We start from the raw sequence: 26,678 nt of genomic DNA, 5'->3' as shown, positions 1-26,678 counted from the left end.
ACCCAGCTGAAGACTATTTTCCAGCCTCCCTTGCCCCTAAATGTGGCCATGTCACTAGATTTGATCAACGGCATAAGTAGGAAGAATACTTCTAGGTTGCACCCTTAAAAGGAGGATGCCCTCCCTTTTCTTCCCCATTTTATAACTGTAATAGTAACAATATGGTGCAGAAGCAGGAGTGGTCATCTCAAACTACAAGATAAAAGCTTCAAGTAAAGATGACAAAGCAACAAAATAGAAGGATCCTAGTTCTGTAACACCATGGCAGCACCATACTATCCTGCAGTGCTTACACTTGGACTGTTAAATCAGAGATAAATCACTTGCACTGTTTTTGTTGTTTTTGTTTTTAAACAGGGTCTCACTCTGTCACCCAAGCTGGAGTCCAGTGGCATGATTATAGCTCACAGCAGGCTAAACTCCTGGGCTCAAGCCATTCATCCTCCATAGCCTCCCAAGTAGCTGGAACTACAGGTGCACACCACCATACCCAGCTAATTTTTTTTATTTTTATTTTTATAGAGTCTGGGTCTTGTTATGTTGTCCAGACTAGTCTTAGACTCCAGGCCTTAAGCAATCCTCTGGCCTCAGCCTCTCAAACGGCTGGGATTACAAGTGTGAGCTCCCATGCCCAGCCCTATCATGTTCAAACTGTGCAATATTGGCCTTCACTATAGTAGCCAAACTGATCCTAACTAATACAACAATGAAATCTATGATAGACCTGACATGCGTTTTGGATATTGTTGTGCATTTTTTGATATTAGCCTCATGTCAGAAGTATAGTTTGCATATATTTTCTTCCATTCTGCAGGTTATCTCTTCATTACGATGATTGTTTCCTTTGCTGCCCAGAAACTTTTTGGTTTGATGTAATCCCCATTGTCTGTCTTTTGCTGTTGCCTGTGCTTTTGAACTCTTATCCAAAAAACTCTTACCAAGACTTCAGTGTTGTGAAGTATTACTTCTATGTTTTCTTCTAGTAATTTCATAGTTTTAGGTCTTACAGTTAAGTGTTTAATCTATTTTGAATTAATTTTTGTATATGGTGAGAGATAAGGGTCTAACTGTATTCTTCTGTGTATGGATATCCAGTGACTGCGATATTTTTAAATCTGTTTACATAAAACTCCAGGTTATATAAAAACCTGTAGGTTATAAAAAAACAATGTAATGATTTGAAACTAGCATTTTTTTAAAAAAATGAAATACAATAGACTAGAATTATAGCTTGTTATACATTAAGGATAAGTATTGTTTTGTGAAGCTATAAACCCTTATTTGCTGCAATGTGTATATATTTGTGTGTGTGTGTGTGTGTGTGTGTGTGTGTGTGTGTGTGTAAGAGTGAGTCCTGTGTTGCCATATAAAATGTATTTCTTCATGTGGTCATGGCCAAAAAAGTTTAAAAGCCATTGTGGTAGATAACTTTGGAGAATTCTTTTTTTCTGACAGGGCCAGGGGGCAAAAAAGAATATTATCTGTTCACTTAGAAAATAAAAATAAAAATACTCAACCACTAATTCCTTCCACAAGAAAAAGATGAATAATAATCTAAATTGGCTAAATTTTTTTTCAGCACTGCTAGCTGTTTATTTTGGACAAAAGAAAAAAAAAAGCAATTGAACTGTTTTATAGCTGGAAGCATGAGCAAGGAGGGTCCCCAGGCAGTAAACTCCCCATCCATCCCCCACCACAGCCCTGCAGGTGGGCTGAGGGCTAGGGCTGAGCCTCAGGTGGGTTTCCTGTTCCCTGTGCTGTCTTGTGCAGGGGTCTCCCTCCTGGGCTCTGGAGCAGCTGCAGGAGGGCCAGGCTGGGAGGGGCTGCTGCAGTTCTTCACTTGGGCAGGATGTCAGAGGACTCGGAGACCAGCTTCTCATCACAGGTCTCGATCTTCTTCACAATCAAAGCCCTGGTGGAGCTGGTATGGCTGAAGGAGCTGGTGAAGCTGAAGGAGCTGGAGCCCAGGCCATAGGTGAAGCCGGAGCTTGTGAGGCCATAGGCCAAGCTCAGACCATCTGCATAGCCGCAGGTGGTCTTCACATGGATACTCATGTTCTGCATCCCCAACCCCAGCCGGCTCTCCTCGCCCTCCTGCAGCTTCCTGTAGGTGGCAATCTCGATGTCCAAGGCCAGCTTGATGTTCATCAACTCCTGGTAGTCATGCAGTTGCCATGCCTTGTCCTGCTTGGCCTCCAGTTCGAACAGCTTGACATTGTCATCCTTAATGGCCAGCTCCCCACTCTGCCCAGCATTTGCAATGGTGGCCCCTAGGGAAGCCCTCTAGCCTTTGAGGCCCTCGATCTCAGCCTGGAGCCGGCTAATGTTCCAGTTCATCTAGGAGATCCCAGTCTTTGTAAGCCACAGGTCATCTCCGTGCTTCCCAGCCAGCATCTGCAGATCCTCATACTTGATCTGGTACATGCTCTCAGCCTCAGCCCAGCTGTGGTTGGCGAACTCCTCATACTACGCCTTGACCTCAGTGATGATACTGTCCATGTCCAGGGAGCGGCTGTTGTCCATAGACAGCACCGCAGACATGTCCAAGATCTCGAACTGCAGCTCCTGTATCTCCTCTTCATACAGCTGCCTGAGGAGGCTGATCTCATCAGTCAGCCCCTCCAGGCAAGACTCCAGCTCTACCTTGTTCATGTAATCTACCTTGTTCATGTAAGCTTCATCCACATCCTTCTTGATGAGGACAAATTCATCCTCCATCTCTGTATGCTTATTGATCTCATTCTCATACTTGTTCTTGAAGTCCTCCACCAGCCCCTGCATGTTGCCAAGCTCCACCTCTAGCTTCAGCTTCTCCAGGTCCAGAGTCTCTAACTGCCACCTAAGGTTGTTGATGTAGCTCTCAAACGTGTTGTCCATGTTGCTCTGAGCCATCTGCTGCTGCTACAGGAGGTTCCACTTGGTCTCCAGCATCTTGTTCTGAAGCTCCAGAAACCGTACCTTGTCTATGAAGGAAGCAAACTTATTGTTGAGGGTCTTGATCTGCTCCTTCTCCTGGGTCCATATGGCCTGGATGTTGGGGTCCACCTCCAGGTTAAAGGGGCTCAGCAGGCTCTGGTTGACCATGACGGCGGCGATGCTTCCCATGCCACTGGCCCAACATAGCCTCTATCTAGGCTACCCTAGAAGCTGCTGCTGCCCACTCAGAAGAAGCTCGAGGAGATGTGGGCATCAGGCCCACTCGTGTAGGAGTGGCTGCTAAAGGTCTGGGGGCCAGAGGTGGACACCCTGTGGAACTTCTGGGTCACCCTGATGGACATGGTGGAGGTAGGTAGGCTGAATCAGCCGGAGATTCCAGAAGGAGCAAAGAAGCTGCTTCTTGGTTAAACTGGCTAATTCTTAATGACCTACTGTATCCGACATCCATGAGGGCTATATGCATGCACAGTAAGTAATGAAGACCAGTATTCTTTTTATACTTTTATCAACATATATTGCATATAACATTCACCTAAACCAGTAATCTTTTTATATCTAACCAAAATAAATGTAACTCAGACTAACTTTAGAAAACAAGCAATTTAAAAACATGTTTGCATTCAAACTCATCTAACAACCACAATCTTAAGTTAAATTGCTTATGAGTTCACACATCTGGTATTCAAGAAATGTACTTGGCCCAAGGTACTGACTGTTTCTGTGAGCAGACTTAACTACTACACTCCTAAAAGAGTAAACCGGCTTGACATGTTTCATTCATTCATACCCAGCTTTAATTTGAGCCCATGAGTAAAACTAATTTCTTTTCAATGACAGCTTTTGCCTAGAATCAAAACACCTTTACTAACTCCTTTTGTATATCTCTACAAAAGATTTAATATACTTTTTCAATGGACTATTTTACAAAGGTCCCATTTATCATATAGAAGAGTAACTTTGGCATATTTATCAAATCAGTACCTTCAAGATGCAAAAGATGCATTTTCCTCAATATTATATTTCATTAGCTCAGTCTCTCTGAAAATACTTCTAACCACAGGTTTAACAACACAAACATCAGTCTTAAAGAGTAAATTTAAAAACTGAATGACTGCTACATCTTTTCTATTTGATGCTTCCAAAATATAAGTAAAAAACAAGTCCAAAAGATTTCAGATTATAAAATATCTGGAGCCACAAATAATTTATAAAATGCTCCCATGTACATAGAAAAAAAAATGTGTTACTATGAAGAAGAGAAAGAAAATGGCTCAGCAGTAAATAGTCAATTCCTCTTTGACCAGTTTGATATCTTTAAAGTTATTTTAAGGGGTCTACACTCCTGTTTAAGTCATACAGCTCCCAGATAATAATTCCAGGGTAGTGTCTCCCAAGCTCCCCTTGACTGACATGCCTAAAAGTGAAGATCTCTGGCTAGGCACGGTGGCTCACGCCCATAATCCCAGCACTCTGGGAGGCCAAGGCAGGCAGATCACGAGGTCAGGAGTTCAAGACCAGACTGGCCGATATGGTGAAACCCCATCTCTACTAAAAAATCCAAAAATTAGCTGGGCATGGTGGCTCATGCCTGTAATCCCAACTACTTGGGAGGCTGAGGTAGGAGAATTGCTTGAACTGGGACCCGGGAGGCGGAGGTTGCAGTGAACCGAGATCGCGCCACTGCACTCCAGCCTAGGCTACAGAGCGAGACTCCATCTCAAAAAAAAAAAAAAAGAAGAAGATCCCCACTCCCACTCAGACCTCCAAAATCAAACACGGCAGGTGATTGCCTTAATGGAGCAAGTCTGGAAAATACTGATATTTGGGTGTTTAAAGGTCAGATGTTTACTCACTCCTCAAGTTGATTCCCTTCTTAAGATGAGAATAGGGGAAAACTTAGCAAAGAAATATCATCCTGAATGTCTTCTCACATTTAGTTTATCTCCTTACTAGATTAAGAAAAAGTATCTGCAGAACATTGTACAGAAAATGAACATCACTACCAGATTCTACTTTCTAACCTCTGCCTTGTTCCATCAGAAAACAACTTCCAGTGGATTGTCTCTTTGGTCTGCTAAGGCAGTTCAATCATCTATCCACTCATCTACCCACTCATCACTACCTGGCTCATTCATTCTTTCGACCAGTATTTACTAAGGGTCTTCCCAAATCACTGTGTTAGACACCAGAGAATCATAAAATGGTGAGCAAGGCCAGTCCCAGTCCTTGCTCTCATTGAGTTTTTACAACCAACTATGGAATGATAAGGGTCAATCGGATAATCACATAAACACATATAAGAGTTGTCGTAAGTACTATGTGGGAGATACAGAGAAGTCAGGAAAGGCCTTTGAGAAAGAGACTGAACTGAAAAATGAGGAGGGGTTACCTAGATAAAGAACTGTGGGGTAGGCAAGGGTATTCCAGAGAGCAGCCATGTTAGATGCAAAGTCCCTGTGGCAGGAGTGACATGTTGTGGACAACGGAAGGGAGGCTGGTGCAGATAAAGCACATAGGAAGTGGAAGAGCACAGTGGGACATGAATGGGAGAGCAACGTAAACGCCAGGGCAGTTAGGACCTTACAGACCTTGTAAGGATTTGCAGCAAGTGAGAAGTAATTGGAATGCTCTAAAATTGAGGTGAATAATCATATCTGCATTTTGAAATGATCATCTCTCTAAAAGTCTGGAAGGGGCAAAAATGGATATAGGGAAACCAGATTATTCTAGTGGTCCGGGGCAAGAGATGATAGTTGGAGTAGGATGGTAGTGGAGATGGATTAAAATGGGCAGATTTAAGGTGTATATTTTAGAAGTTAAACTGACAGGATCCGGAAACAGATGGGCAATGGTAGGAGAAAAGAGATAAGAAAGTGTCAAGAGGCTGTGGCGGCCTGTCAAAGCATTGTTATTTTGTCATTCTCTTGAATTACATGCCAAAATATTTAATACTAAAAATATGCACATAATTCTATTCCTCAAGCTTTTTTTTTTTTAGCAAACAAGCAGATGTCCTCCCTGCCCTCAAGGAATTACAATATACCAAGAAAGACTGCCCTTCAACAATTCTTTCCAACGGATGAGCATTAAAAAGGGACGATGGCCTGGAAGCATGACAGCATGAAGCAAGGCAGTCTATTCATCAGAAAATGATCAAGGAAGGCCTGCCTCACTCCACCCCTGCCCCCTTAAAATGGCATTTGAAGCAAGTCCTGGGCATTTCAGGCAAAAGCAGTAACATATGTGAAGGTCTAGGGGCAAAATAAAATGTAGCTGTTTGAGAAACTAAAATAAGTTCAGTTTGGAAAGAAGTATATACGAAATTCATTATGTGAATTTTTTTTCTTTTTTTATTATACTTTAAGTTCTGGGGTACATGTGCAGATCATGCAAGTTTGTTACACAGTTATACACATGCCCTGGTCATGGTTTGCTGCATCCATCACCCCATCATCTACATTAAGTATTTCTCCTAATGCTATCCCTCCCCAATCCCCCCCACCCCCTGCTATTCTTCCCCTAGCCCCCTACTCCCCAGGCCCCAGTATGTGATGTTCCCCTCCCTGTGTCCGTGTGTTCTCGTTGTTCAACACCCACTTATGAGTGAGAACATGCGGTGTTTGGTTTTCTGTTCTTATGTCAGTTTGCTGAGCATGACGGTTTCTAGTTTCATCCATGCCCCTGCAAAGGACCATGAACTCATCTTTTTTTATGGCTGCATAGTATGTACATTTTTAATTCAGTAAGCATTTATTTACCAAGTATCAAGCAGTAATGCTAAGTACAGAGGACACAAAGTTAGCTAAGCATAAACCATTCAAAAACTCTCACTAACAATACTTTATATTTCTATGTACATTTATATGTGCACATAAAAGTATTTAAAATAGAATATTTACACTGTTTTGTTTAATAACCACCCATATGTTACTTGTGTAATTATTAAAGTATACTAAAGAGGGAAGAAAGCAGTATCAAAATGCTAGCAGTGGTTAATTCCAGACACTGGGAATGGAGACGATTATTATCTTCTTCTTTGAACTTTTGCTGGTTTCTAAAAAAGAAAGATGGTATCTGCCCTAGGAAGTCACTTTGATATACAGATAATATGGGGTAACACCAGTGCTGAACTCTATCCCATCACAACGAACAAACTACAATGTCGCTCCAGTCTCTGTTGTTCTAAGCAGTACAAATAACACTGAGCAAGATCATTTCCTCTTCATGCAGCATTTAATATATTTAACTGACTACAATGTTTTTTTATGTAGCCAATGCAGGCTATCATATTTCTGGAAAGTTCTGTCAAATGTTCACTACTTTTAAGAGGCACAGAATGAAAGCATGTCTTCTCTTTGCTGTTCATCATGCCCTGCACGGATGGACCTTCACAAAATAGCTGAAGATACCTGCAGGATAGAAACGGAATGCTTCCAAATATGATGCCACACCTATCTTAGTTATAAAAGTATGCATGGTTAAAATATAAATTAAGGGGGAAGCATTAATAAAAGTTTTATTAAATTCACATTCCCTGAATTCTGAGACTCCAGAAGAGGAGTCTTCTTTTCCAATAATGCTCACCTGTATTACTTATACTCCCTCAGTCACTAGTACCCAAAAAGGAGCATGGTAATAAGACTCAGAAGACCTGAGGTGGATATCTGTTTCTGTCTATAACCAGCTCCATGACTTTGAACAAGTCACTTCTGGGACTGTTTCCTCATGTGTAACAAAAAGCCACTTATTTGGGATCCCAAGCAAGAGGGTCACTTCAGGCCAGGAGTTTGAGATCAGCCTGGGCAACACAGCAAGACTCCATCTCTACTAAAAATTTAAAAATTAGCCAGGCATAGTAGCATACACCTGGAGTCCTAGATACTTGGGAGGCTGAGGCGGAACGACTGCTTGAGCTAAGGAATTTGAGGCTGCGGTGAGCTATGACTCTGTCACAACACTACAGCCTGGGTGACTGAGCAAGACCCTGCCTCCAAAAAAAGTAGGGGAGTACGGGTTAGATTTAATATCTAAGGTTCTTTCTAAGCCCAGAATTATGTCTATAATTTTTAATTGTTTTTTAACTGTTTCTTAAGAACTTTGGCAGATACCAAAACAAACACTGAAATGATTATTGAGTAAGAAAAATTAAATTGCCTTTATGGTTTGAGACCTTTTAAGTGTTCAAAATAAAAAAGGATTGACTTTTATTAAACAACTGGTTAAAAGATACAGCAGTTAAGGGAGCTAAAACCAGGGCAAATCATATAAAGAACATTTTAAATATAGGTAAAGACCTGAAAGCCATTGCTGTTCACTTCTCATTTCCTCAGCTCCACTGCTGACCAGAGCATTGCCACAATCGCCTGCACAACAAAGTCAGGGCAAGTGTTTTTCTGAGAGATTATAAAGGAGGATGTGGGAGATATGTCAGTCCGATAGTGTGCAGATCCTACTCAAAGCCAGGGAAGCAAGCACAATAAAAGATACCCTGAAAACAAGGTACAAGTGGTTGCTATTTTCAGAGGCTCAAAAATAAAAGGTTCAATTCAGTCCTGTCTTATCTGAATTGTGAGGGGCACCTACATTTCATAATAATAAAGCACTGTTAAAAGTTTCTATCATGTAAATACTAAAGAAGCTATACATACATGAAGAAATGAACACAACATTTCTATGTTTCATATCCAGTAATTTTCTTAAAGTTTAATGACTTTCACATACCGGCAAAGTTAATGCATCTTGTCTATGTAAATTGCCAAAGAATCACTCAGATAATCTGGTCTTTTGTTTAAACCTTAAATGCTTAAAACCATCACACTAGTAAGTACCTAGCCCTGACTTCCTCTGAGAAAATTTTCATCTATGCAATAACAATGAGGTACTAAAATCATCCCCGACAAAAAGGGAACAATTTTTATCAGTTATCTCATTCTTCTTGTAACTATGCAAGTCGCTTCGGTTCAAAACACTGCTCCTGAGAAAATTATTGCTTAGTACGCCTGCCTCATTGCTGAAGTTCTTAAACTGAGAATATTTTTTAAATAAGCTTTCAAAATCAAGTGAAATCGTATTTGCCACCTGGCATATAGCACTTACAAGTAAGAGTTTCTTGGTGATGCTGACCTCAACCACATAACAACCCACATTATAAATTTCTCTCCTTTCCATAACAACTTGTGACTTGATCATGCATGAATTCATCTAAAATTGTTCTTAAGCCTGCGTATATTTTAGCTTGTACAAAGTCACCAATCACTCACCCATGGCAACCAGGTGGATAAATCCACCACAAGTCATCCTAATTATAAAAACTATTTAAAAGTTGTGTGGGAGGTTTGAAGGTAAGAGGAAAATAAGAAGTTATAAAGCAGTATCTTATGTAAAATGTAACCTTTCAATGATCATAATAAGCCTACACAAAGTCAAGATTTTGTTTATAAAGAAGAAACCATCAAACTATGTATATCAGAGAATACGAGAGTGGGGATCCACGCAAATCTGACATGCAATTCCTGAATCAGTCTGGAATTGTACTAAGAGATAAATGTGTGATACAGAACAAGGCCAGCATGGTTCCTTTCTCATGTAGAGTTTGTATTTTCATTCTTTCAACATTAAGTGCCTACTTTGTGCTTGACACTACATTAAGACACCGATTGACCAACCCATAGTGACAAGATCACAAGAAACAAATATATGATCACACATAATACAGCTATCATCCTCCATGGATCTTTCTAGCAGCCCCTGGTACCAACACCCTGGCTTGGTAACAGAGCCTAAGCATGTGAAAAATCAAGAGACATTTGGACACATTTGGACTAATACAAGGATGAAAAAGAAAAACTGATGAATTAGAACAATTTTTGTTCCACTGGATGCAGATCTTGTCAAGTAATCTACAGAAAGCAATTTTTAAAATTTTTTTCTGGACCATCTTGCTCCTTCCTTTCACATTATAAATATAAACAATGTTTTACAAACAAACACTTAGTATACTTTAGAACATGAATACCAGTATCTAATTCTTTATCTTTTATCTTGTCTGACTTAGTAGTTCTCACTTGAAAATTCTCAGCAAAGACCAAAATGGCACATACACAAAAAAAATAAGCAAGAAAGAGGAAAAGTAGCCAAAAATAATAAAGGAAGAGAAATGTAATTATGTAAGTTAGTCATTTTCTGGCAAAGATACCCAATAAAAAAGTCACCTGATACAATGATGAAGCTAATCCCTCTAAAATTGCTTCTTTCATGGAGATAATTATAACTTTCTATTGGTAAACTGATAAGCATCTGGATACTAAGAGAAGAGAGGTTAAAACTGATGTATTCAATTTTTAAGTCAGCAATATGTAAAAACAAATGAATTTCAAGGTCATGCTCTAGTAAAACTGTAAAGAAAATACAACTAGGATACAGAAATTCATAAAGGCTTCCTGATTTTTGGTAAGGACTCCTTTCACTTGTGAACATACACCCCTCCCTCTGATTCAGTGGAACAGCAGGCCCCACTCTGTCCAAGGTGCTCTTCAGAAGCAGCATCAGCAAAGACGGAAAGTCAGTGAAAACCTGGTAGGCTTTGAATCTAAGACCTCAGTTCAAATTGTGATTCAACAATGTGACAAATTACTTTATCTCACTAAGGCAAAATTTTTTTATCCGAGAAACCTCGCAAGGTTTCCAGAGGTTCAAAATGTTCTAACGTGTTTGTTTTGTTTACATAAGCATTTGCGTAAAGAAAATGGCTAGATCATCAAATAAAGGGTATTACTTCAGATAAAGCACTAGCTATGTGTAAGGAAGAGGACTAGCACTAACAAATCCAAAAAGTATAACAGAATTAGAATGTCAATTACAGACAATAAACTAATAAAGTCCATCTTCTAGATGATAAGACATCTAATACATAATCATTTTGTTCTGCTTTGAACCTCATGCTGCTCTAAGATTTGACCAGTTAGGCCAATCATATGTACTGGTATTCATCAGTTAACAAGAATGTGTTGAGCACTGTCTTAGGTGTCTTGAGATTTTTGTTTTTAAACAAAATAAAATGAAATATATGACTTAGTACCAGAACTGGACCACAGGAATAAATTATATAATAGTCATTGAGGAACAAAAAAAAAAAAAAAAAAAAAAAAAAGGGAAGGAAAGGGTTGGAATTACAAGAAAAAAATCATGTCTAGAAAGGCTAAAAAGGAAAAAATGAATTAGAATGTAGGTAGTAGGTTTTAAGATGTTCATTATAAAATTCTTAGGATGTTTCTGTATGTTTAAAATTTTTCCTCAAAATTTTGGAAATAAAAGAATAAATTACATTTGTTAAGTCACTCAGATAAAAGAAAAATACAATTAGAATAAAGGTGCAAACAGCCTATCTGAGATAGCAAGAATGATGGCCAGATCAGGAAACAGGATATATATTAAGAGAAGTGAGACATAAGACTGAATATGAATTTTTTTTGTTTTGTTTTCCCATCAATACGGACATCTTCATGGCTGCAATATCTTTGGAAACCACATAAATCAAAATCCACTAACAATATTTTAGGCCTCTCAAATCCTGTAATTTATCCTTATCCTGTAACTCCAAATACATATCATTTGACAGTATTTACAACTAAGCCCTAATCTCAAATTTCAGTTAGTAAAATGAAGTAAATTCTGCAAAAATAGTTTACCATAAAAACTAATAGGACAGTGAATAGTTTTTTATAGAAAGAGAAAAATCCTATTAAATGGTAACCATTAGCAAGGAGAAGCTTGGTAAGCTTTAAATCCTAGTAACCACAAAATTTGGATTTCAACACTGTACTCTATTTTTTTTCCAATTTAATACAAAAGTATAACTGCTACCATTAAGTAGAAGCTAAAGGCAAGGTGAATTTTAATCTAACAATGTGGGGACTTAAATATGTGTGTAAATGAAACAGACCAGGTACTTATCCATAACCCAAGCAAAGCAATTAGAGGGTACTGAACTATTTCACCGTAAGTCCATTTTTTCTTTAAGCAATAATACATTGGGTTAGTAAAAGGATACAATACCAGCATCAGGAATAATTACTGAGTAGCTAAGAAGAAAATACTGCATTAGTTGACATTTGGGCTGTGTTCAAAATCGGCTTTAAAAAAATTAAGAAAGCCTATAAATGGAAAAAGCATTCTTTTTAGAAAAAAAATCTCAAGAACCTTTCGAAAATCAAAACTTAGAAGAAGTAAGACAGGGGAAATAAGAAAAAGTTAGTAACACTCAGAACCTAAAAAAAAGAAATGTACAAAATAAACAAAATGTTAGAAAGTGGGCATTAGGCAATAACATGAATAATGGAAAAATATCACTAGCAACCATGTGACAGCCAGTTTCTGAAGCAGTCATCCAAGTATCAAGCTTTGCTGTTCCTTGTCTACTTTGCTACCTCACATTTTTTCCTATTATCTAACATTGCTTCATATTCAGTCCTCTTACATAGCAGCCCTACTTCTGTCTTATTTTAGAATGGCACAAGGGTCTTATTAAGGCTTAACAATAAGCAAAATTGAAAAACTGTTTTAAAGAACTTGGTTTCTGGGTCTCATGAAAATGGTGTCCTGATCCCTACCCTTCATGCCTCAAATATATTGCTTTCTTTAGAATGCAAATGCCTTTAGAATGCCACATCAACTCAAATCATACCTACAACATGGCTTTTCAGGGTTGGCAGTAAGGAGAAGGAGGGCTTCTCAAAACAACCAGGCCACTAGACCCCAAGGGACAAAGATGGAAAGAGAAAGTCACAAAAAAGTAGGAATGAAAAATACAATTTAACCTGCAAACTTATAGCTAGCCCAGGGACTATTACTACTCTTTACAAAATGATAAATACAAAAAATTAGAAACACAGGCTCCCCCATCAGGGAAGCACATTGAGGCTCTGATTAGTCTGTCAAAAATAAAATCTGTTCAGATTACAGCTTAAAGATTTGGAAGGGTGCCTGCAGCCCATGTATGGCAGCTGCAAGTCCATGGGGAGCTCAAACAGCAATGGTGCAGGCTCGGTCCTGAAGATGCAAGCCAGAGGAAAAGATTTATGCAATTTAAGATGAAAGCAACAAAAATAAACTCCTTTGGAATGAGTGCTTATGGTCCTTTTAGCTTATAAGTGTACACACAAATACATATACACACTTGTTGAAATGGCAACAAACGCCAAGTTGGTAGCATATGTTCAAAAAAAAAAGGAAAAATAAATGTATAAATAAAAACAGCCAAGAGGTCAGAGTACAAAGCAGCTTATCCTGAGTGCCCTGGAGATAAAGGCAGATGGAGCGCAGCACTACCCAGACTCAGGTGTCTGCTGCACAAAAAGTCCAGGGATTATAATGAGCCTCTGGTGAGTATTGCAGCATATGGAACTGTGATCTTATTTAGATTATTCTCCACACTTACATGCCTTGTTTTGATTTTTGCATACTTGCCTATAAATTAGAGACACTGTTTTTAAGATACCTGTGAAATTTAATCAACATGTAATACCCTTAAGTTACTATGTATCTGCCAATCAAAACATTCAAAATTACTCATGGAAGCATGAAATAGTATAAAACAATTTTTTTAAATGTGTTATAGGCAGGCATCTGCAATGAAATACAATGATCTTTACTACATGATTCCAAAGAAGCATGAGAAATTGGAGAAAGAAAGCAACCTAAAATGTCACCAGCTTATTATCAATATTATTTGGTATATCTACTTTCAGATACTTGACCAGTAAAAGCTAACAGCTGCCAAACACAGTAGAGCATGGCATTATGTGACATCCTATTAGTTTGATATAAGACTCTTTAAAAGAAGCAATGTATTAAAAGGTATGATATTAGCGCAGAAGCAGACAAATATAGAAATGAAACCAAAGGAAGCGGAAGTAGTTTCAAAATGTTTACTAATTATTTAACAGGTACATTCTTCATAATGTGAAACCTAATTCCCCTTCCCTTAAGCACGAGTCGGACTTAGTGACCTGCTTCTCGCAAACAAAATGTGACATAAGTGATGGTATGTGACTTCTGAGGCTCGTTGTAAAAAGAATAGCTTCTCCCAGGCTCTTTCTCCTCTCTCTCAGGTCATTACTTTTAGGCAAACCAGCTCACCCGATCATGAGAGAAGCTGGCCCTGGCAGAAGTCCATGGAGAGGAACTGAACCAACAACCACACCCACTCACCACCCAGCAAGTGAGCCACTTTCAAGGCAGTCTCTCCAGCCTCCATTAAGCCTTTTAATGACTGTGGCTAGAGATGAAATCTTAACTTCAACCTTAAGAGAAACACTGAATCTAAACTACAAAGCTGAGCGACTCCTAAATTTCTGATGACTCATGGAAACTGTGTGGGATAATAAATATGTTAAGCCACCGATTTTGGTGGTTGTTTTGCAGAAATAACTAATACAATACTAAATGCACAAAAATATCCAAGGACACAAAGAAATTTGGTATTTGATTAAGTTGACATTCATATTGGGAAGAGAAGAAGTTGAATTAACAAGTTATGTTGAAACAACTAGCTACAATTTGGAGGGAGAATAAAATCAAAGGTGGATATTTATTAAATTCATTATAAGAAAATTAATTCCAGATAAGTCAAACATTAAATGTAACAAATAGAAATATAAAAATATAAAAGAAAATAAAGGCAACAGTCTTTTAAGTTTGGAAAGAGGCCTTTCTGAACATTTTACAAAACCCCAAAAACATAAAGGACAAATACCGATAGATCTCATTACAAAAAATCAAAACATACCATAAATAAGGTTTAAAGACAATCAGCAGGATATAAAAAATTATAACATTTATTAATCATGAAGGCTCAATATCTCTAAAATTATACAATTTTTTTTTAATTTTTGTTCTTCCCCACGCCCACAATTCTTATACAGTGTAAGAAAAAAGACAAAAGTTCTGAGAGAAAGGGGAATAAAATTTATGAAAAGTATTTCACTGAAACAAAATATGGACAGTATACAAAGACATAAAAAGACATGCAAACACGCTAATAATAAAATGAATATAAATAAAAACAAAGTATCACTTTAGTCTATCAAACTGACAAATATAATATGGCAATATGTGCCAAAATGTTACATGAATACACCTTCTGATGCAGAAACACCATCCCAGAATTTCTTTTATGGATGCAAAGATATGATCAAGGATTTTCAATATACCATTTTTATTACAGTGAATAACTGAAAACAACCAAATGTCCACAAATATGTAAATAAATCATGGCATGCATACAGTAGAATAATTTGCAATCATTAAAAAGGACAATATATAGTTATATTGCTTGAGATTCTGTTTCCAAAAAAGTTGGAAGATTGCATGTATAATATGAACCCATTTATGTGAAATTTTATACACACACAGCATCATCCTCATTGTCATCCTTATTACCATTATCATCATAGAAAGAGGTCAAGTAATAAGAACATAAACCAAAATGATGACAGTATTTATTTGCAATCAAAGGAATTTTACTTTAGTTTTTATATTTTTCCATATTAATTAAATCTTCAGAAATAGGTATTTAGTATCTTTATATACTAAAACAAAATTAACATTACAGTCTATTCTGCTACAGTAGATATTTCTTAATGTAAATTAGCTCATATGTAGGAAAATGACATCAGTATTATGTGAAAGCTACGCTGGTTCATATACAATTTTCCCCAGTAATGAAGGTTTTGATCCAACCAAGAGCAAGTTTTCTCCCAATTAAAGCAAAAGTCTCATTTGGTGGCTTCAAGACTTTCCACTGTTAAAGGCGGCTGAGAATACCAACAAAGAAATGCAAAAATATTTTCACCTGTATTTAAAATAAAATAAAATCAATAGGTCAATACTCTGGAGCAGATTTTCAACTTTAATGAAATTGGTCTGTATTAGAAGTAGATGACTTTAAGGACCCACAACAAAGGAAGAAAACCAGGATTTCAGGCTAAGATCGACGTGATGCTGGGAGCAAATGCCAGTAGGGATTTAATAGTGCTACTGTTTTTATTGCAACTTCTATTTCCTTAGCTCTGTTTGCAAAATTCCACTGGTTTCAAATTATCTGTCCCTAGCCCTATTTTCTTTACAGGCCCTAAAATGTTATGGTATAATTTTGCAAAATTAAAAATTTTTCAGGAATGCATATAAGTCACTAATAGCAGAAATGCCTCTACTATTCTGAGTAAAATGCAGTAAGGTAGAGAAATGTTACATACCAAAAATAGAAACAAAAAACAAAGAAAGAAACCAAAAAAGAGAAATGAAGGAAAGGAGGAGGAAAGGAAAGGAGGGAAAAAGAGGAGGAAGAGGAAAGAAAAAACTGCATACCTCACTTTGTTTCTGTGACAGTGTCTAATGAAAGATATTAAATGCAAGGCAAAACAATCTCAACATTCTTGATTTATACCACACATTTTGATTCTATATATCTAAAGAAATGGTCTTTACCTCATCAGACACTTAAAATCTAAACAAGGCAGTGAATTAAACAGTCATCCACTATGGTAGGGGAGGAAAAGGGACTAATCCAATTAACTTTTGGACACATTATTTTATTATACCCAAACCAAGAATATATAATCAAATGCTATGGGAGGTATTTGGGCTGGGAAGTTGAGGGGGTGAGGAATGCAAAGAATAGGGGAAACAATTCTGAAATTACTTAAGGTACATTGTAGGATTTAGCAAATGAGTTGGGAGAAGAGGGTTGACTGTGGGAAAAGGAGACATAAATGCCCAGGGGAAATCAGGGAAGAATGCTGTGGGGTCCTAGAAGCAAAACCATAGAAGGCGGAATGAATGTACCTAGTACTCAAATCTTAAGAGTCTAATATCATTCCCTACTGATTCTGGGACTGGAGTAGGGAAGGTTTAAGATGAGCCTGAAACATTTTCTGTGGCCACTAAGAAGTACTTAGAAAAAGATGGAAGTACATCAAAAGGACACAGGAGCTTGCTTGGTGATCCCACTGGCTAAATATGAAAAAAATTTGACTACTTATAACAAAGCCAGTAATGAGTTTAAACCACTAAAAAAAAAACTTTGATTTTGCTAATTTTCTAAAACTGAGCAACACTTAAAAATATGTGTTTTAGCTTCAAAAGGTAAATCAGGTAATTTAATTTCATTTAAGTAATTAATACCATGAAAAAAAATGTTACAAACTACTAAGTTAAGTAAAATATGCAATATTGACTGGGGGTTGTTTTTTGCTGTTTGGTTCTTTGGGTTTTTTTGAAACAAGGTCTCTCTCTGTTGCCCACACTGGAGTGCAGTGGCATGATCATAGCTCACTGTAGCCTCAACCTCTCGGGCTCAAGTGTTCCTCCCACGTCTGCCTCCCAATAGCTAGGACTACAGATGCATGCCACCAGACCTGGCTACTTTTTTGTATTTCTTATAGAGATGGAGTCTTACCATGTTGCCCAGGCTGTTCTCAAACTCCCGAATTCAAGCAATCCACCAGCCTCAGTCTCCCAAAGTGCTGGGATTACAGGCGTGAGCCACCGTGCTCGGCTAAAAATACTGTTTTAAAGTAAGTCCCCTTTATGATCATTCTCAGAAATATGTTAGAAAAGAAGTCCCCTTGCAGGTATAAAAAATTTTTTTCAATTTACAAATTATCCTTCTACACTTATTTCCAAATAATAATTGTTGAGCTGAGTTAAAGCTTTCACTATTCTTTGAGTATTATATCTGCATATCCAACTGTTAACTGAATTTGAGGTCCATTCGTAAACCAAAAAGGTTATGACTTTGAGCACTATTTAAAATGCACAGTGTTTTATTAATTGTCATTAGTAGTACTATTATACAGCGGTTGTACACTGGTACGTTTGTTAAGAAACAGCTGACGTTGAAATTTTCTGGCCCTAAAGGACATGTTGGGTGAAGCAGAGAAATCTTAACCAAAAAAAAAAAAAAAAAAAAAGTGTGAATCAACATCTCTTTCTTTGGTATTTACTCCATGCACATCAATAAACATTTATGGGAACATCTGTGACCTGACAGGCATCATACTGGTTTCTACGAAACTGAAAGAGTAAAGACATTTCTGTGTAGTATCTATATAGATATTGAACATTAAGCAGTGTTCTTTGGAATTATTCCAGCATTGTGAAAAGGCTAAGAGGGCCATAAAAAATAAAACGAAGAAAGATGGATTTTATAAAGGATAGAGGCAATTGGAGATGTCACAGAAAGACAAACTACACAGCATTCTATATTCTCTGGTTCTTCTACTTTCAGAGAATGACTCTATCATCCAAACAGCTGCCCAAAGGTCAACATGGTAGTGAGCCAAAGTGACCACTCATAAAAAAAAATAGAAATCATCCTTTCTCTTGCTTGAAATCCTTCAATAATGCCTCATTTTCTATAACATAGTATCAGGCTGCTTAGATTTAGCATACAAGGCTAATTATGATTAGATTCCTAGTCTCATCACTTTCACTCTTTTTTTCGAGACAGAGTCTGTCACCCAGGCTGGAGTGCAGTGGTGCAATCTCAGCTCACTGCATCCTCTGCCTCCCAAACTCAAGCAATCCTCCCACTTCAGCCTCCCAAGTAGCGGGAACCACAGGCATGTGCCACCACACCTGGCTAATTTTTTTTTTGTGGAGATGGAGTCTCACCATGTTGCCCAGGCTAGTCTCAAACTCCTGAGCTCAAGTGATCCACGCACCTTCCCAAAGTGCTGGAATTACAGGTGTGAACCACCACGCCTGGCCAGTTTCTCAACCAAACCCAGCTCCATACAATTTCTAGACTATGCCATACTTTTACTTGTCTCTGGGCCCTTATACATCTCTCCCTTCTGTCTACATCACTCCTCCCACCTTTCTTTGTTTTGGCCAGCTCTTACCCATCCTTCATGTTAGCTTAGATGTCACTGTATCAGGAAGTCCACTCTGACTCTCCAAATCTGACTGATTCCCTTCCTGTGTGTTCCCATAAAACTCTATCCTTCCCATACTCATGAAATGGTAGCACGGCATTTATCACACCCGATTTTCTCATCCTTACCTCTAATCAGCTGTGATTTCTGTGAGGGCAGAAACACTTGTTAAATGCTGTACTTCAGTGCCTTGCACTTAAGTGCTCAGTGTTCAATACAGTTTCATTGAAGAAATTAATAAATCACTTAGCTGTCCATATAAACTACATCACACTAAGAATGTGATATTAAGTTCTGGAGGCCTAGATTGAATGGCACTGTACCACCACATGCCATAAATTGTGTGTGTGTGTGTGTTGTATATGTGCACACAAATGACTATCTCCATCTCTTACCTGACAGTTTTACTTGACAACTGAAGACATTTATGGAGAAAGTTATTTTTAAAATAAATTATACTTATGCCTTAAGTATAAATATACACAGAAAAAAATAAGCAAACTAGGCACAGTGGCTCATGCCTGTAATTCCAGCCCTTGAGGAGGCCGAGGCAGGAGGATCACTTGAGCTCCAGAGTTTGAAACCAACCTGAGCAGCACAGGGAGACCCTGTCTCTATAAAAACAAACAAACAAAAATTAATGTAGCCAGGCACGCTGGCACATGCCTGTGCTCCCAGCTACTCAGGAGGCTAAGGTGAAAGGATCTTTTGAGCCAAGGAGATCGAGACTACAGTGAGCTTTGATCACACCACTGCACTCCAACCTGGGTGACAGAGCCATGAGACCCTGGCTCATTTTTTAAAAAAGAAAAAGGTCAGGTGCAGTGGCTCACCTGTAATCCCAGCACTTTGGGAGGCTGAGGTGGGCAAATCATGAGGTCAGGAGTTCAAGGCCAGCCTGGCCAACATGGTGAAACCCCATCTCTACTAAATATACAAAAAATAGCCGGGTGTGGTGGCACATATCGGTAATCCCAGCTACTCAGGAGGCAGAGGCAGGAGAATAGCTTGAACCTGGGAGGCAGAGGTTGCAGTGAGCCGAGATCATGCCACTGAACTCCAGCCTTGGCGACAGAACGAGACTCCATCTCCAAAAAAACAAAACCAAAAACAGAACATACATAGATTATTACATATATCTGTATATTGAACTTCAGGAAGGGTGTGTGTGTGTGTGTGTGTGTGTGTGTGTGTGTGTGCGCGTATGCATGTGTTTCTTCAATAAATCATAGCACAACATTCTTGTCCAAAGGCAGTAAAGACGAATAAGAAGGATCAAGTAACCTTCATAACCCACTCAACTATAAAGCATTAAGAATTGTTTTCCCAATTAACAGCTGATTTTTAGGAAGTGTTTAGATTTTCCTTAACAGCAACATTCTTCAGTCTGTGCTCCATGGTCTCCTAATGATTCCCAGGAGTCTTGAGGGCTGGGGGGAGCAGGTGCTAAATGAACAGAGCTCTCAACCTGCCTCAGTAAGAGCCACTCTGCTTTTATCTCTTTTTTTTTTAAATAATGTTATTCCAAGCAAGATTTTCTTTGAAGGAGCGTTCACTACGTTAAAATAAGAATAAAAGAAAAAGGTTAAAAAACGCTGCCTTAAAGAATCAGCAGTGGATTGAGGTTTGTAATATATAATTCAAGCTCTAATGTATTTCATATTTCTTGGTTAGCCTTAATTCAACTGTCAGGTTTATAGGCCTTTCTTTGTGCTAAAATGAGAAATACCATTTGAATACAGAAATATCCAGGTAGAGGAAAAATGAAATGTGTTTTTGAGAAGTATATTTATTCTGTGATGCAGCTATTTCTAAATTTATTTATCTTATTATTTCTAATGGCATTATTTATGTACCAATCTTCAAGTTAACGATTCATAACATAGAACACCAAAATAATCTAATTGAACAACAGAAGCCCACTGTAAATGCCAGCTGCTGCTATGTTTCATATACTGTAAACAAATACTCCATCTCACTTTAATAGTTTCTTAGTAGAAAGATCACCTTAAAGAGAAAGATCCACCAAACTCATATTTAACTAGCAATTTTAGCTATTTTGCCAATCAAGAAACAAATGAGGCTCAGAGTAACTGAAACTGGGGGTGCTCCATCATAAAACATCCAGAAGACCAGAGGGGTGAATTTGACCTGCCAATGAACACACTGATAAGATTGATAAGCAAAAATGGGATTCTTGCAACAGAAACCTCCCACCAACCTGTGCACAACACTGGGCAGTTGTGGAATGGCGCTTGACTGGAAGTCAGGGAAACACTTGCAATCAAGTCCCAGCTCTGTAACTTAACAAGTTATATGAACCCAAAACCTTTAGAGCTAAACACATAAAATTATTCATAAGACCTAATGAGGTGATAAGCAACCAAATTAATTTTCATCTCTCTGGGAAACCGTATATTAGCACTGTAACCTACAAGGCTCTCTTCCACTTCCAAACTCCTCTGGCATTCACTAGCCACACCTTCATTTGCCACCCAAGACTGTTAGTTACCATTTTATAGGTAACTCCCCAACCACGCTGTAAGCCCCTAAAGGGTATAGGCCACGTCTCACTCCTTTCTATATATCCTGAAGTTCTTAGAATCTTGCTAAACATTTGCAGATGCTAAATAAATGTATCTTGACTGCTTGTTTAATTGTAGATATGGTTTATATTACCACCCATTTTTAATGTTGATATTTTCATATGGTTATGTCTGATATTACACTCTTTAAATTCCAGTCATAAGAGTAAGGGAGAAAATAAGTGGCCAAATCAGACTGTACAGAGAGCCGTGGAACCCATCTGATATTACCTCTCCATGCATGTGTCCCTCCCAAAGAACTGAGTGTCCACTCTGTTCTAGGGGTACGTGGTTTCTGTTCCTGCTATGCTTTGTAGCAAGTCAGAAATAAGATTTAGATTCAAGTCTTAGCTATGCCAATGAGTAAGCAATTCATTTCATCTATTTGAATAGACGACCTTACCTCCAACTAGCTATGATTCTAACTTCAGGCCTTTACCCTCCAATATCAGAATGGCCCCTCCCTCACAGTACTAACTCTATCTTTCATGATATGTCCCATCATCATCATCACTACGCCCATGTTCAAAGACCATTTCTGACTCCTACTACAAGGTCAACATACTCATGAAATTATTTACACTTCTAATGATAACACTTCTAATTGTCTGATCTTTAACTTCATACCTGCTTTCATTTAATAAACACAAATCAGGTGGGTAGCTGGGTAATAGGGGAAAAGACACTCATTTAGGGAAGCTTCTAATATATTCCTGTTTTCAGCAGCAAAAGATAAGTTAGGGCTCCATTTGTAAAAAAGCACAAATAATAGTAAATGAAACTAAATTATTTTTATACCGGCCACCAGAAAGGTTGTTTTCATCTTACTCAACAGCTCAGTAGCCTTGAGACTAATCTCCTTATCTCTACCATTTTATAAGAAACTTATGAACAGAGTTCTGAGGCTGCCTCAATCAGAGCCACTCTGCTTTTATCCCTTTCTCTTTTTTTTTAAATAATGGAATTCCAAGCAAATATCAATTGATGTTGATGTTTCATCAACATCAAATGATATTAGGGAATTTCACAATGACTGTGACAATAAATGGCTTAGAAAGAAAATTTAATAACAATTTTGATAGGCTTTAGGGAATATATGAGCTAGATAAAAATATATGGGCCATATAGAGATTTGATGCAATTTAAATTAATATCTACCAGTTTTGAATAATAAAGTTTCTCAGAGCCTAATGCAGCTTTGTTCTGCAAAAAAGAACTAGGTATATCACCTAAAAAACCTGTCCCTAACCAACTAATTGTTATCCAAGTAATTAAAAAGAAAAGTTGCAAATTTGCCTCTTCATACATGTTAAGCAAAACCAACCATAATAAAATGCCTGATGAAAGGTGAGTTTTAAAAATAAAAGTGAGATGTAGGTAACTTAATCCTCCAGTAAATACTTAAAAGGTTATTTTTTCTCAGCCAAAATCATATCAACATTTTCCTACATTTTGGATATTAACCTCAGTACAAACATTAGATGACTATCAAATATAAAATATAAAAATATTTGGCTAATGGTATAGTGAGGGTTTGTTTCATTTTACATAAAGGTAGAGTGATTAGTCAGTCACAAAAATCAGTCAATATTATTCCTCCATAAATCATGATACAGATCTACAAACTCTAAATGAAGCATCAATTGAGAAAAGAAAAAAAAAACTAAATATATTTATTGTGAAACTAATAAAAACCTCAGCTCATAGAGAATATTCATTTTGTGTTGGTTAAAATTTTACATCACTGTATTAAACACAGTAATATTAAAAATTGTGTTATTTTAATTACCTCATTTAATCTTCACATTAACCTTATTTTCATCCCTATTTTAAAAGATATAAACTGATGCTCAGAGAGCTTAAAAAATCTTCCCAGGCTCAAAGAGACAGTAAATAGCAGAGCTGAATCCAGACTATTTGACCGTGTAACCTGTGTATTTAAGCCCTATGCTACACTGCCTCCAGTTATTCACAACTCCCAGTAAATATTCAACACTCCCAATAAAACACAGGGCATGACGAGTTATTGATTTCATAACTGCTACTGCAGCATTCCGATACTACTTATTTGGAAAAGTGTTCTGAATACTCAATTAATTCACTCCACTATGTAAAAGGTAAATGTTCAAGTCTCATTCAAATGGAGAAGGGGTAGAAAAGGAAGAAAAGTAGTAAGTCTACATGCAACATCGATTAATAAAAAATATTATCAGCGTTGTCTTTAAACTGCACAATTACTGAAGATCCTTATTATCCTGCTGTCCTTTTAACACTCTCAACTGCCTCTTAGAATTTGAAATTTCACGTTGAAACAAAAGAAAGATAAGATATATGTACATTCCAAAAAAATGTGCCCTTTTGCAATTTATCTTCTATATTTCTTACCTGGGTCTTCTAACACTCGACTAGAAGCTAAAGCAATCCAACTGTATATATAAAATGTAAAACTGGAAATGCCAGAAAATCAACATGACCTTTCAAATATAACATTTTCCACAATCGTTTAGTTAATACTAGGAAAACATTTTACAGTATTTAAAGCATAATCTTTATGTGTAATACTTTCAGCAAATATAAAAGCAAATACAGAACAAAATCAACCACATTTTTAAACCAAAACTGCAATTAATTTTAAACTACTACTTTTTCTGTAGTCTGTTATCTACCTATTAAAACATTCATAATCATATTAGTGTGCTCTACTTTTCAAATACAAAGCTGATATTAACCAGTGCACTACCCTAGTCACCTCCTGTAACTGGTGGGAAGTACTAGTAGAACAAACCCTTCCTCTGACCCCAATTTCCCTATGTTAGTTTGCTTAAGAACAAAAATATGTGTTGTGCAAAGAGATGGGATAAGGCTTCTCTCTGTAAGCAAACGAGACCATTCTTGATTAATCTCCAATGCAATGGCCTCAACAGCATGGCTTCTAACCAATCAGACTCCTCTGGCTTCTAACCAGACTCCTCAGTGAAAAATACTCCAAACAAAGATAAAAATTAGCTAGAAGATTATATTACCCTAAAATTAAATTTTACGTGAGAGCAAATGTATAGCATTTTATCTTCTGATCCAGCAAATGTGTAACCTTTTATCTTCTGATCCAGTTATGTCTTGGTTAAAAGCAAAAGATTTGCAAATCAATGCTAATAGGATGTCAGATTTTCCAAAAAAGAATTACACTTCAGATAAACTACTACTCAAAATTCTTTTTATACCATAATCAAATAGCAATCCTTAAGAACATACCTTTCATGCCCCTTGGACTACATTAAGTATTTCCAAAAGAAGCTGAACAGAAAATACTTTTCCTCAGACTTCTTTCTGCAAATCTCCTAGCAGGAGACAAAAATTAGCAAAACAAATGAACCCAGAATCATTAAAAGGTGTGGATAGTGTAAATCTTCTAGCTTTAATACCTGATAACTAGGAAGAAAAAGAGATCAAGGAAATAAAGTGAGCAACCCAATACCTGGCTGAAGGACAAATTCTATCCTTAAAATTAAGTATGGCTCCTATTGACTCCATGAATTCAGTTCATATTTCTTTAATGCAAAGAGGGAAAGAGCAAAGTTACAGAATGAAGAGATAAAAGTGTAAAACATCAACGAAGCAACTAAATTGGATACCTCACCTATCACAGAGAAAATCAACAAGGCCTAGTGAATTTATACGTACACATTTACTTATGGAAGAACTTTGGAACAATATGTCTTCCGCTTCTTGTATTCTAGACATGTTCTACTCCATAGTCTGAAAAAGGTGAAAAGGTGGCATCTGTGGCAGAGGGCAAACAGAACTCAGGCTTACTGTAACAGAGCAGCAAAACAAGGTGAGAGAAAAGCGTTAAGGAGGGGAGGTTTACATTCGGCATATTTAAAAAAATGTATACTGGCTTTTTTTTCCATGGGGGGAGGAACGTAACTGGCTACCCTAAGAATGAAACAGAATCAGCATGGCAAGAAACAAAACCAGAGGAAAATTAAAGGATCCCTGAGAATGGTTTATACCCCAAACCAAACAAGACTGAGACAAATTAAAGTAGAAAAAAGACCAAAAAACCCCAACTAAGACAAAAACCCCAATCTTCTCTCTTGCACTGAGAGAAGTGGAATAAAACAACACCAAGAACAAAATATCTGCATCCAGAAGTCAGGCTCACATACATACATACTATAGAGCAGGAGAACAAAAGGATAACATATTTTACAATATTGAAACTAATATAATTATATTTTTAAATATTAACAAAATAGAGAGAGAACATGTTGATCAGCTCTGCCCATAGAAGCTTCCAAAAAACTGCATAGGAGTCAACCTAATGGACGTGAGGTAGAATTTCACAGGGGCTTTGATATGCATTTCCCTAATGATTAATGATGTTAAACATCTTTTCACGCCCTTATTGGCCATTTGTATATTTTCTTTGGAGAAATGTCAATTCAAACCGTTTGCCCATGTTTCAATAAGGTTGTTTTTTCTTATTGAGATGTTTGGAGATTTTTGAGACTGACTCTCACTCTGTCGCTCAGCTGGAGTGCAGGGCGCAATCTCGGCTCACAAAAACCTCCGACTCCCAGGTTCAAGCAATTCTGCCTCAGCCTCCTGAGTAGCTGGAATTACAGGCATGTACCACCATGCCCAGCTAACTTTTCATATTTTTAGTAGACACAGGGTTTCACCACGTTGGCCAGGCTGGTCTTCAATTCCTGACCTCAGGTGATCAACCTACCCTGGCCCCCCAAACTATATACTGTGGATAGCAACACCTTATCAGATATATGAACCACATGATTCGTTTTAAATTCACTTTTCTATTCCCTAATTTCTCAGAGCTGGCTATATGTAATGCAGAAGTAAATTTTGAGTTGAATATACTTCTTCCTTGTTTTTATTTTTTACCTAATACAAAATTTAAAATACTCATGAGGAACACAGTGGAAAATAACCTCCATCCCTGTTCTTCAGCTACCAACTTCCAATCCCCAGAGGTATTTTCCGTCTTCTTATAATTCACTCCAGAAATATTCTATGCATATATAAGAAAATACATTCTTAAGTCTCCTCCAAAATAATCTATCCATTGTTCTGCACTTTACCTTTCTGACTTACTATATCTTAAAGATTATTACATTTCAGTATATATGTAACTGCCTTGTTATTTTTAACATAAATATTTCATTATATATACTATAATTTATTGATCCAGTCCCCTAAG

At 37.4% G+C, this 26,678-nt stretch overlaps 1 protein-coding gene and 1 pseudogene across 6 annotated transcripts in view; both read right to left on the bottom strand.

Annotated features, from left to right (window-relative positions):
- The window catches only part of IMMP2L (inner mitochondrial membrane peptidase subunit 2), an 865,268-nt gene that overhangs the window by 821,535 nt on the left and 17,055 nt on the right, over positions 1–26,678 (bottom strand). For 2 of the 6 annotated variants that reach the window (XM_032275694.1, XM_032275693.1), the window contains one exon: positions 12,011–15,787. The exons of 3 other annotated variants lie outside the window; for them this stretch is intronic. The gene's annotated coding sequence lies outside the window, so the exon portion shown is untranslated. Of the gene's footprint in view, positions 1–12,010; positions 15,788–15,824; positions 17,015–26,678 lie in introns of those variants that run through there. One more of the 6 variants, XM_032275695.1, reaches the window with a different exon arrangement.
- LOC116549969 lies at positions 1,568–3,535 on the bottom strand (annotated as a pseudogene).

The sequence above is a fragment of the Sapajus apella genome, unplaced genomic scaffold (genome assembly GCF_009761245.1).
Source record: "Sapajus apella isolate SASKATOON/1434 unplaced genomic scaffold, GSC_monkey_1.0 scaffold7, whole genome shotgun sequence".
Lineage (NCBI taxonomy): Eukaryota > Metazoa > Chordata > Mammalia > Primates > Cebidae > Sapajus > Sapajus apella.
The sequence above is the reverse complement of the archived record's forward strand: the minus strand, read 5'-3'. Positions and strand labels throughout refer to the sequence as shown.